Raw genomic sequence first — 13,094 nt, 5'->3', positions numbered from 1 at the left:
AGCCACCCAGGCGCCCCTAGAAATGTTTTTTAAATGTTAATAAAGAAGGATTGAAATAGCTCTACCAGATACCACCTAATATAAAATTACAGAAACTAAACCAGTGTGGTAGGGGCATGAGAATTGAAGGTCTAAAAAGACCAAAAGAAGGTCCAGAAAGAAACATGAGAAAAATTGATGTATAATAAAGGTGATACCTGAAATCAGTGAGGGAAGTATGTACAGATGGTCCCTGACTTATGGTGGTGTGACATAACAATTTTTTCAACATTAGAAGGTGCTAAAGTAATAGCATTCCGTAGAAACTGTACTTTGAATTTTGAATAGTGATCTTTTCCTGGCTAATGGTACCCAGTACTGCACTCTCTTGTGCTGCTAGGCAGTAGCAGGGAATTGCAGCTCCCTGTCAGGCACCTGATCTCAAGGGTACTAACCACCATTCCAGTTTTCACTTTTCAGTATGGTATTTAATAAATTACATGAGATCCTCAGCACTTGATTATAAAATAAGCCTTGTGTTAGATTACTTGCCCACCTGTAAGCTAATGTAAGTCTTCTGAGCACATTTAAGGTAGGCTAGACTAAGTAACCTAGGATGTTCCGTAGGTTAGGTGTGTTCAGTGCATTTTTGACTTACGATATTTTCAACTTATGGTGAAATTGTAACTGGGACATAACCTTACTGGAAGTTGAAGATGTCTGTCATTCAGTACATGGCATTAGAACAAACTGGCTATTTGTTTGAAGGAGAGTTAAGTCTAGAATCCTTTTCCATACCTGACCAAAAAATTTTCACATGGATTTAATGTAAAAAGTGAGACATACAAATTATATATAATAAGGTATGAGTATATATTTTAAAAATTGTAGCATGGGGAACATCTCTCTAAAAATGACCCTGAACGAAGAAACCGTAGATGTGACCACATACAACCCCAGTGCTGCAGAAACCAGTCAAAATACAAATTGGGACAAAGTCTTTGCTTATATATGGGAAAAGATGAATGTCTTAGTAAATAAAGGTCCTCGTATATCAGTAAGAACCAGGCCCCAAAAGAAATTGGGTGAAGAAGGTGAAAGGGCAGGGCGCCTGGTTGGCTCAGTCAGTTAAGCATCTGACTCTTGATTTCGACTTAGGTCAGGATCTCACAGTTTGTGAGTATGAGCCAAGAGTCAGGCTCTCCCTCTCTCTGCCTCTCCCCCAATCACATGCACTCTGTCTCTGGCTCTCTGTCTCTCAAAGGAAATAAACTTAGAAAAAAATGAAAGGGCAATTTGCAAAGGAAAAAAAATCAAATATTTTTTGGATATACGTGTTCAACCTCAACAGCGACTAAGGACATGCCAATTAAAATAACGAGATTTTTAGTTTTACTATTTTAATGGTGAAGACTTTAAAAAGAATATGGTGCTCAATACTGGCAGGGCTCTGGGGAAGCAGGCACTCTCGTGTCAAATGGATTGTTCAGGCGCAGGTGGGAATTAGGATGGGGTGTGAGAGAAGGGGTGGAACAGTCATTGGTGGAGAGCACAGTGCCCGAAGAGGTTGGGTATGTTATTAGTCCTACCTGGCCTAGCTAGAGAGTTGATGAAAGTTCTCTTGGGGTAGGAAGGTGGACAGCAGGAGAACAAGGGAAAAACAGATCCCAGAAGGTTCTAGGAAAGAGTGATTTCTGATGCCATTACAGCTACATTTCCCTTCATAAATTCTTCTTTGCTTATGCCTTTGATTTTTACAGAGCATCCCAACAACTCATTACCCAGCACACATTTATACTGGTTTCTTTTAAAAAATTGTGTTACTTACTTACTTACTTATTTATTTAGAGTGAGCATGGGGAAGGGCCAGAGAGAGAGGGGGAGAGAGAATTCCAAGCAGGCTCCAGACTCTGAGCCTGACACAGGGCTCAATCTCACCATGAAATCATGACCTGAGCCGAAACCAAAAGTCAGATGCTTAACCCACTGAGCCATGCAGGTACCCCTAAAATTTGTGTTTATTTTCAACATTTACATCAAGAAGTGTAATGCAGTGATAGAAAGAAGCCAGGACTGACATTTAAGTGTTGTGCAGATAGCACAGGCACCCCTTGTGGGCAGGGCAGGGTAACAGTGAGAGCTTCCAATCTCAGTTTACTAGCTGTGGGGTTTCAGGAACATCATTTAGTCTCTCAATTTCTTTCCTATATGTTTGTATTTCTGTAAGAGTAATACCACTTAACTTTACAATGTTATTGGAAGGAAAATTATGTATGTAAAATCCTTAGAGTATGTGCTCAATGAAAGTAGGTTCTCTTCTTTGCTAAGAACAGCAGCAAAGGGGTCAGTTAGTTACAGGTGTCACTACTCGTTTCATATGTGGTCTTTTTTCCATCCCAAACAAGCTCTGAGGCCTCATACTGCCTGAGGGTCTTGCTAACCCTTGATAAAGGGTTTTGGGCAAAAATAAATTAATTCATTTAAAAAATGAGCTGCTTCCTATTTTGTTGTTCTCCAGGCTGAGAGGAGGGCTGTGGCTCCTGGTACAACATTGATGGGTTCAGTCCAGCAGGGCCGCCCTCCATCTTCCTGGCTGCACAGGCTCATGTGCTATGGCTTGCATAACAACTGGAGATTATATGACCCCATCTGGTGAGGAAATGGAGAACAGAAGGCAGGCAAACAGGAGCCCCGAAGAGCCTTCTAAGTTACTTTAATCAAATTGGAAGGGCAGTCGTCTACTAAATGCAAATGACTATTCGACTTTGGGGATTACCTGTGACCGTCATAGTAAGAACGCAAAACCACATGTTAAGGCTCTTCTAATGTTGAAAAAATTGTTATGTCACACCCCCATAAGTCAGGGACCATGTGTACATACTTCCCTCATTGATTTAAGCTATCACCTTTATTATACACTAATTTTTTTCCAGTTTCTTTCTGGACCTTCTGGACCAAAAGGTCAGGGACGGAAGCCCACAGTCAGCAGGGGCATGGTGGATGTTCGATGGTTCCATCTCACACTGAGACACATGGCATTGAGTCAGGTGGCGCCTGGCATGGCTGTTGCTATGTTGCTCTTGTCTTTTGAGAGGTACTGTGGTGTGTTTAAAAAAAGAAAAAAAAAAAGATTGAGTGGTACCTGGGTGGCTCAGTCAGTTGTACGTCCAACTCTTGATTTCTGCTCAGGTCATGATCCCAGGGTCATGTGATCGAGTCCCGTGTCAGGCTCCATGCTGAGCATGGAGCCGGCTTGAGATTCTCTCTCTCCCCTTCTGCCCCTCTCCCCCACTTATGCACTTGTGAGTTCTCGGTCTTAAAAAAAATAATCGACATCAGAAATGGAAAATCAAGATCTTAATCACCCCACTGCTATCTTCCTGGTCAGAGGTGCCCAAACCTTAACCTGCCTCAAAATCACCTGGTAGGCTTGTTGGAGGCACAGGTTCAAGAGCCCCGCCCTCAGAATTCCTGGGGTAGGGACCTGAGAATGTGCATTTCTAACAGACTCCCAAGTGATGCTGTTGATGCAGGTACAGGTGTTGGTGCCCTAGGTAATTTTTAGAGACGGTGTGGCCTTGATGCTAGGGGGTCCACCCTGAAGGTGAATTTGTTCCCCTTCTCCTCTCCTCCCTCCTGCCACGGACCAGTCTTCTCTAGTTTCAAAAAAAGAAAAATCATTATCTCAGTTTCTTCTGTTTAAGACAAGGGATTTATCAACTGCAACAGAAATGACAATTTCTAATAGGGGTACACCGACATCCAGAATTCAATCCCCGACACTGTTTAAACTTTAGGAAAATCTGGAAAACGGGACAGGAAGGAAGGAAGGGCTAAAGGAATGAAGGCAACCCGCCCAGGCCTCACACCCAGATATTCTGACTTAATTGGTTCAGGGTAAGGTCCTGGCAGGAATATGTTTTACGAGCTCCCCATGTGACTCTAATTTGCAACCAGGTCTGAGACCTGCTGGTCTACATCAGTGGTTGTCAAATTTGCCTGCACCCTGGGAGCATTTGGGAAGTTTTAAAAAAAATACTGATACTTCTGTCCCATTTTCAAAGATTCTGATTAGGAATGGGCTGCAGCTTGGGCAGACAGAGTTTTTAAATCTTCTCGGGTGATCCTACTATGTCTAATATGCAGGTAAATCTATTCTGGATTTAACAAGTCAGATTGATGGCTTGGTCCTCCTCTCCAGACATTCTCTACCACACAGATTCTCAAAACGTATTCCCTCAGCCAGCATGAGCACCACCTGAGAACTTTTTAGAACTGCAGTCTTTAGGCCACACCTCAGAGCCCTGAATCAGTAATTGAGTTGTAACAAGCAGCAATCTGTGTTGTAACAAGCCCTCCTGGGACTTGGATGGACCCTGAACTCAGAGAAACACTGCTGTGTTATCCTGGCTGTTATCTGAAGGTTCTGTTTGCCATCCTCCCAGAGACCATCCAGCCTAAGAAGCAAGGACTTCAGTCCTCTGAATGTTGGGCAATACCAAATCCCCAGTTTCTAGATGAGCAATGCCAAAATTCTTGGTGTGACTGAGTTTTTATATAATCTGTGAAGTTTTTGTTGGCTGGAAATTGATGGCATCAAGTTGGGAGTGTCACTAACGGGCTGCAGCTGCAATCTTGGTCAAAGTTCTAAGCAAAGAAGAGCTAACAGGAGGCAGGCAACGTAAAGCAAACATTGATCCCTGTTGTCTGGGATGCGAAATACGATCATGAAATATGAGGGGAGAGGATGGAACTCAAGGGTCTGTGCTAGGAGAAACCAGGAGAGCCCTGGTTTGGGAGTCTTTCCTTAAATGCTAATGCCCTTAAACGTCTTTATAGGGACTTGCTTGCTTGCCAAGGAAAAGAGCCTCTGTGTACTGTGTTAAATACTGAAAGAATTGATCATGTCAGAGCCAGGCAGAGTAGCACACACACAGCAGCCTAACTGAACACAGTAACATCAAGGAGTTTGTACAAAGGAGACTTGACCTGCTTGACAAAGGACTTCTTTGTGTACTCCCATAAAACCAGTTTATTCTGATTCAATTCAGCCCCGGGTTAGATGCTGGGAATTCTAAGATGGAAATGACATCGAACCTGCCTTCAAGTGGATCATACTCTCGCAGGGGAGAAAGGCAAGCAAGTATATTTCTACACTGTGCTGATTGCTGTTTGTGAACGCGGTGCAGCGGAAATGCAGAGAAGGATTAACACTGGATGAGGGTTGGCGTCGTGGTCAGGGAAGCCTTCATGGAAGTAGGCACTGGAGCTGGATTTTGGAGGGAAAATAGGTTGTTTGGCTGTCAAGGTGGGTGGAGGGTTTCAACCTGGGCAGGGTCTGAGGTGGGGGCTGGGGGGAGAAGCAACCCACTGAGTATTGTTAGGGGGTAAATCATGAGATGGGGAGTGGCAGAGGTTGTGACGGTGCCTTGAGCAGAGGTGACAGCTTTTTAGGCTAAGCTTAAGGAACTTGAATCTGATCACACTGATCTGTGGTTGGCAGACCTAGCTGATGACCAGAATTACCTGGGGAACTTGGACTAATTCAGTAGGTCTGAGTGGGCCCTGTGATGTGTGCTGCCCAGGTGGGCAGGGAGGGAGAGGCTGACCAGGAGAAAAGAGGCTAGGAAGAGCAAAGTGGCAAGAGTGTGTAGTTCTGGAAAAGCAATTTGGAGATTAGCCCAGTGGATTGTGGAGTAACTGGGTGTCTTCCCCACTTTCAAAAGGAATGTTTAGATTTTCGAGACTGGTTTTTGTGCAATCTTTATTCAATACTTGTTGCAGAACATTTGCTGATGTGCATTGGGCCAGTGTTATCACCGCCAGTCTGGGTTTGGCAGAAGCCCCACCTGATTTTTTGCACTGTAAGTCAATTCACGTAGTAACAATAGTGGCAACAAATGAGGCGTGATAAGATTTACGGTTACAGTAGGCACTTATTAATATGTGTTTCCTAAAACTTGATAAAAATGCATGTTTAAATTTACTTTAAAATTACTACAAAATAAAATGGATAGGCATGAATTCCTCTGAGTGAAGACAAGATTGGTCAAGGGTGAACTATAGGCACTAATACTGAGTGTCTACTACAAATAAGCACATCAGTAAAGGAGCTTAAAGTGGAACAAATCCTTGAGCCAGAAATAATAATTTGCCGGAAATTCTGTTGGGAAGCACTAGTTTTTGAAGCACATGCCTTCATTGCCTTGGAAAAGTCAGGCCACAGATTTTCCAGGTGTCTTCTTTGGAACCAAACACTTGGTATTTTAGCTCTCTGACTGCCATAAAAATATGAAACACATGAAAATAGCTCTCCCCCAAATCATTGTTTTATTATGTTGTGAGCTGACTTACATGAAACGAATAACATAAACCATCATAGATTCTCATCATTAAGCATTATGTATCATGATGTGTTAGACTGTATTTTCCAAAGATGGTAGTAATAGTATCTCCCACACACACTTTTTATGGGGTGACTTTGGCACTCTGCCCATTGAGAGTTGGGGTCTATATTCCTCTTACAAATTAAATTGTGTTTCCCTCAAAATTCCTATGTTGAGGTCCTAATCCTCAGCACCTCAGAATGTGGTCTTATTTGGAGATGGAGGTCATCAAGTTAAAGTCATTAGGGTGGGTCCTAATCCAGTATGACTAGTGTCATAAAAAGGAGGCAGGGGTGCACAAAGAGGGACAGCAATGTGAAGAGACACAGAAGACGCCCATGTACAAGCCAAGGAGGGAGGCCTAGAAGAGATCTTTCTCTCACAACCTGGAGAGGGAAACAACCCTGCTGATACCTTGTGGACATCTAGTTTCCAGAACTGTGAGACAATACATTTCTGTTGTTTGAGTTCCAGTCTGTGATGCTTTCTTATGGAAGCCCTAACAAAGCAATACAGTTCTCCTTGAATCTGGGGGACTTGTGACTACTTATATAGCTTCCTAGGCTAGATTACAGAAGGCAATAAAGCCTCCATTGGTTCTCTTGGAGACTAGTCAGCTGTGAGGATGTTCAGGCCACTTGGAAAGGTCACATGGTGGTGTTCTAACTGCCAATCCCAGCTGACAGCTAGCATCAGCTGCTAGAAATGTTAAATAAACGCGCTTCCAAATGATTCCTGTCCCCAGCCCTGGGTCACCCCAGCTTTCAAATTTTCCGACTGAGTCCCTGGATATTGTAGTAGAGACCTATGAACCCCTGTATGAATTTCTGACTTGCACATGTCATGACTATAATAAAAGGTTGTTTCAAGCTAATGAATTTTGTGGTAATTTGCTACATAGTAGTTGGCAACGTGTCTTTAAAATTATCTTTTTTCACAAAATGTTTGTACCTTATGTGGCTGGTATTTTATTGAAACCATTAGGTACCTTAGATTCTTCATGATGGTCACCACTTCTCTTCACCCTTCATGACATTAGGCTCAGATATTAGGAGCAGTAGGTGGCCCTGCCATAAGTCAATTTAATAGACCACGAATGAATGAGTTTCAGACAAACTGAACAGGACAGACAACAGTGGCTCAGGGGTGAGGGTAGGAATTTTGGAACAACTTCTGAGGTGAGTAAGAGTTTACTAGCAAGGTTAATGCGGTTTGCCTGGAGCAGAGAAGGAATCTTTGAATCCCAAAAGGCAACACTTTCCTCATCTGGGGCACAGAATCCAGGAAAAAATAAAGCAAAAGTGCCAACCTGTTGTGGGGGGCAGGAAGTATTGGCTGTTCCAGAAAAAGGAATTGGGAAGCAGACTGAGGCAGCTTGTGAAATCTCAACTGAACTAGGCAGCACTGGTAACCCACAAGTTACGTGTCTGAATACCTCATAATCAGGGTCAGAAAGGGAGGCATGGACCAACCTGCACTAAAGAGCTGTGTTTATTCAGGCTCAAGGTATCAAACATAAGGAAAATGCAGTTTGTAAATCTGCCCAATTATTTCCTGGCTTGCTCTTCTTCTCAGTTTTGTGCTTTGCTTTTCATTGTTTTTTTTTTTTAATGTTTATTTATTTATTTTGAGAGAGAGCGCACACATGCATGCTTGTGAGTGGGGGAGGGGTAAAGAGAGGGGGCAAGAGAGAAGCCAAAGCAGGCTCCAGCTGTCAGCACAGAGCACAAAATGGGGCTCGAACTCATGAACCATGAGATCATGGCTTAAACCGAAATCAAGTCAGACACTTAACCAACTGGGCCACCCAGGCACCCCAACCTTTCATTATTTTTTGATAAAATTCATTTTGAGCAATTCTAAATTTTGTTAGGGACTGGAATTAAAAACAAAAAACAGCTTTATTGAGGAATAGTGGACATCCAATATAATCACATATTTAAAATGTACAGTTTGATATATAACCATTACCATAATCAAGATAGTGAACGTATACCTTATTCCCAAAAGTTTCGTGGTCCTGTTAAGTCCCTGCCTGTGTCCTTTCAAGTCGTCCTAAGGGCTGGGGGAGTTTTATTCCCCACACTTCAGCCTTGCTTGGGAAGAATATTGCCCCTAGTGGTAATGGCCACCATGCTTGCTGAAGAAGTCTTCCAGATAACAAGAAAGAGGTTCTGTTTAATGGTGTGTGAGTGGGTGCGTGTGGGTGGGTGTGGGTGTGTTACAAGCCCTTTTTTGACTTCCCTGGAAAGACCTCATGAGGCTGTGGTTCTGTTACCTGAAAACTTCCTGAGTATAGTTTTTCTTTCAAGCACGTGCTTGTCCACACTGATAGGCATTGTGCAGGAGACACAAGGGATGAATTCCCACCTCATACCTGTTAGGATGACTATTAAAATAACAAGTGTTGGTAAGCGTGTGGAAAAATTGGAACCCTTGTGCACTGTTGGTGAGATTACAAAATGGTATAGCCATTATGGAACACAGTATGGCAGTTCCTTAAAAAACTAAAATCAGAATTACCATTTAATCTAGCAATTCGACCTCAGAGTATATTCCCAAAAGAATTCAGAGACTCTAAGATATATCTGTATACCTACATTCATGGCAGCATTATTCACAGTAGCCAAAGTGTGGAAGCACCCCAAGTGTCCGTCCACAGATGAGTTGATAAACAAAACGTGGTACATACACGCGATGGAATATTGCTCAGCCTTAAAAAGGAAAGACATTCTGATATATCCTACAACATGGGTGAATCTTGAGGATAGGCTAAGTGAAAAAAGCTAGGCACAAAAGGACAAATATTGTATAATTCTACTTATGAGATACCTGGGGTAATAAAATATACAGAGGGAGTAGAACAAGTGGTTACCAGGGGCTGGGGGAGGGAGGAATGGGAAGTACTGTTAAATGGATGCAGAGTCTCAGTTTTGCAAGACAAAAAGAGTTCTGTGGGTGGATGGTGATAACCTTGACGCAACAATGTGAATGTTCTGCATGCCCCCCCCCCCAACTGTACTCTTGAAATTGGTTAGGATGGTAAATTTTATGTTTATGTGTGTTTCACTGTAATTTTTTATTTAAAAAACGAGAGAAAAAGGAAAATTTTGTGTAGAATTTTTGGCCTGATCCGAAGGTTATGGTGAATTTGCTTTGTATTTTTGTCCTTTTCCTACTTTGAAACTAATACATGCAACAGGGGACTTCAGCCATAATGGTAATGTTTTCTTTTCTAAATCAAGCAGTGGATACTTGGGTGTTTTGTATTTTCAAAAAATATACATTTTGGGGGCACCTGGGTGGCTCAGTCGGCTAAGAATCGATTCTGTTTAAAAAAATTTTTTTTAATGTTTATTTATTTTTGAAGGAGACAGAGACAGTGGGGGGGGGGGGGGAGGAGCAGAGAGAGAGGGAGACAGAATCCGAAGCAGGCTGCAGGCTCCGAGCTGTCAGCACAGAGCTTGATGCAGGACTCGAACTCACAAACCATGAGATCATGACCCAAGCCGATGTCAGATGCTCAACCAACTGAGCCACCCAGGTGCCCCAAGAATCTGACTCTTAATTTCAACTCAGGGCATGATTTCATGGTTCATGAGATGAAGCCCTGAGTCGGGGTCTGTGCTGACAGCTGGAGCCTGCTTGGGATTCTCTCTCTCCCTCTCTCTGCTCCTCTCCTCCCACCTGCCAAAATAAATCACTATTACGTTTAAAAAATATATACCTTTTTCATTTACCTAAAATACTTCATAATAAAAACTTTAGAAAGTGAAAATATCCATTCAACAATATTTTGGGGGTGCTTTCTCTGTGCCTGGCTCTGCTTTATCATTGGGATATAGCTGTAAACAAAGATGATACAATTCCTGCCTCCACAGAGCTCACATTCCTGTGGGGGGATTGTTTGCATAAAGCACCTTGAATATAAATGATTATTTCTTTAGAATGGATCCTTAGAAGTGGAATCACAGAGCAAACAACAGTATAGACACCCCGAGGCTGCTTCTACATCCTGCCAATTGCCCTTCAGTCCCATCAGCAAACCTTGGGAGTGCCTGTTTCCTCATTCCTTGCCAGCCTTACGTAACTTTTTTGCCCATTTGGTGGAAAAATAATATCTGCCTAATTTGAATTTCTTTAATTACTAGCCGTTAAATTATAAACAAGATGAAACAGTTTTCAAATGTTTATTGCCTATTTTTCTTTTAAGTTTATTTTTGAGAGAGAGAGAGAGAGAGAGAGAGAGAATCCCAAGCTGGCTACCCACTGTCAGCACAGAGCCCAACTGGGGGCTTGATCTCAGGAACCGGTGAGATCATGACCTGAGCTGAAATCAAGAGTCAGATGCTTAATTGACTGAGCCACCCAGGCGTCCTCCTCCTCTACCTACTTCTAAATAACCCCTAGTTTAATTTACCTAGAATTTACTTTGGTATATGGGCAAAATCCCTAATTTTTTTTTTTTTTTTTTTTTTTTTTGCACTCGAGAGAAGTTAATCAGGCTATCCTATACCATTTACTGAATAACTCCTTCCTTTCCTCTCTAACCTGTGGTACCACATGTGAGTCATATACTAAGACTGTGTTCACAGTTTAGGGCTTGTTTGTGGACATAACAGTTTGTACCGTTGCTTTACTCTGATGTGAGATCCCCATTATTTTGATTATTGCAGCTACTTAGTAATATCTGTTAAGACAAGCTTCAGTGCCACTCTTCTTTGCCAAAACTTCCTTGATCATTCTCACTCATTTATTCTTTGGTATAGTCTGAATGAAGTTTTAAAAAGCCATGATAATTTTTATTAAAATTGCATTAAACTCATAAATGTATCCAAGAAAAATTAACTTCCGTACAATAGTCATTATCCCCATCTAACTAATTACAGTTTTTTACAGCAGAGCCATTGATTTATCTATATTTGTTTCATATCAGCAAAGCCTTGCGAAACACAGCATGGCCGGAAATGTGTTAAACACTGTATATGGATACAAAAATGGCTACTATATATCTTCTAAAATAGGTCACCTGTATCTCACCCAAGTCAGAACACTATGGATGCAACAGAACATGCAGAAGAGGGGCACCTGGGTGGCTTAGTCAGTTATGCATCTGACTCTTGATTTTGGCTCAGGTCACGATCTCACTGTGCATGGGTTCGAGCCCTGCATCAGGCTGTACACTGACAGTGTGGAGCCTGCTTGGCATTGTCTCTCCCTCTCTTTCTGCTTGGGATTCTCTCTTTTTCCTTCTCTCTCTGTCCCTCCTTGCTCACTTGTGCATGCATGCTCGCGTGCTCTCAAAAATAAACATTTATTTTATTTTTTGTAAGTTTATTTTGAGAGAGAGAGAGAGAGAGAGAGAGAGAGAGAGAGTGCAAGAGGGGCAGAGAGAGGAGAGAGACAGTATCCCAAGCAGGCTCCACATTGTCAGTGCAGAGCCTGATATGGGGCTTGAACCCATGAACTGTGAGATCATGACCTGAGCCAAAATTGAGAGTCAGATGCTTAACCAACTGAGCCTCCCATGTGCTCCTACATAAATAAAAATTAAGAAAAAAAAGATTCAGAAGAGGTGAATTTAAAAGGTACAATTTGGCACATTTTGACATGTATACATTAGTGAAATTATCACCACAGTCAAGACAGTGAACATATTCATTACTCCCAGATTTTCCTGTGTCCCTGTGTAATCCCTGCTTCCATTCCCCCCACCATCTCTAGGCAGCCGCTGATATGCTTTATGTCACTCTAGATTTGTTTGCATTTTTTTTTAGAGTTTCGTGTACATGGAGTCATACAGAATGTAATTCATTTTTGTCTGGCTGCCTTCATTTGTCGTAATGATTTGGAAATGCATCCATGTTGTTGCATGTATCGTTAGTTCATTCCTTTTTATTGATGAGTAGTATTCCACTGTATAGATGTGCCACAGTTTGTTTTTTCATTTACCTGGTGATGGGCATTCGGTTTTGGGCTATTGCTGATAAAGCTGCTGGGAACATTCATATACAAGTCTTTAAATAGCTGTATACTTTTGTTTCTCTTGGGTACATAGCTAGAAGTGGAATCATTGGGTCATGTAGAGGTGTACATTTGACTTAAAAAAATTATTTATTTAAATTCAAGTTAGTTAACATACTGTGTTGTACTGGTTTCAGGGGTAGAACCCAGTGATTCGTCACTTACATATAACACCCAGTGTGCATCCCAACAAGTGCCCTTCTTAATGCCCATCCCCCATTTAGCCCCCTCCCCTCACTCACTTCCTCTCGAGCAACCCTCAGTTTGTTCTCTGTATTTAAGAGTCTCTTATGGTTTGCCTCTCTCTCTGTTTTTATCTTATTTTGTTTTTCCTTCCCTTCCCCTGTGTTCATCTGTTGTGTTTCTTAAATTCCACAAATGAGTGAAATCATAGGATATTTGTCTTTCTCTGACTGGCTTATTTCACTTAGCATAATACCCTATAGTTCCAACCACGTTGTTGCAAATGGCAAGATGTCGTTCTTTTTGATTGCCAAGTAATATTCCATTTAAAGATCCTGCCAAATTGTTTTTCAAAGTAGTTGTACCATTATACTTTCTCACCGGATATTCTAAAGAAATTCAGTACATATCCTGTCAACAAACAGTGCTGGGACAATTGGAGATACATACGTAAACAAAACAAAACAAAATAGAAATAAGCCTCTAATTGCATGCCACATACAACCATTTACGCCACATGGA

Source organism: Acinonyx jubatus, chromosome A1 (genome assembly GCF_027475565.1).
Source record: "Acinonyx jubatus isolate Ajub_Pintada_27869175 chromosome A1, VMU_Ajub_asm_v1.0, whole genome shotgun sequence".
NCBI lineage: Eukaryota > Metazoa > Chordata > Mammalia > Carnivora > Felidae > Acinonyx > Acinonyx jubatus.
Note: the sequence above shows the minus strand (reverse complement) of the source record.